Below are 525 nucleotides of genomic sequence, written 5' to 3'. Positions count from 1 at the left end.
TGCTTCCAACAACCCAAGAGTCCGTAGTATTCGGAGTTCTAGCGGGGCCTCCCGTTGCTTCCAACAACCCAAGAGTCCATAGTATTCGGAGTTCTCGCGTGGCCTCCCATTGATTCAAACAACCCAAAAGTCCATCTTCTTCGCAGTTCAACATCGCCTCCCTCGTTTCCAACAGGCCCAAAGGTCGTCTTCTTCGCAGATCCACGAAGAGCTCATCACGATTTGCCACATTCCATTTCCCACGGGTTGTCAACAACACTTTCTCACACTTCCCGCAATCGAGTACGTGCATGACATGCCAAAGCACATCTTATTTGCCTTCCATCGCACTCAAGACGACGGGTTGTGGAAGAACGATATTGCTCACAACAAGTTCAAGGACAACGTCTCAATCAAGGGACACAACCGAATTATGTTAACTGGGTCGCTAAAGTAAACCCGAGTTCATATAATGCACCGCATCCAAAAGAACTAGCCACAACACGTGCATCACTGAGATGTTTCACTAGATGGAACACGTGCGTG

This window comes from Vigna unguiculata, chromosome 6 (assembly GCF_037176805.1).
Source record: "Vigna unguiculata cultivar grain cowpea cultivar isolate G323 ecotype 2 chromosome 6, ASM3717680v1, whole genome shotgun sequence".
NCBI classification, from domain to species: Eukaryota; Viridiplantae; Streptophyta; class Magnoliopsida; order Fabales; family Fabaceae; genus Vigna; species Vigna unguiculata.
The sequence above is the reverse complement of the archived record's forward strand: the minus strand, read 5'-3'. Positions refer to the sequence as shown.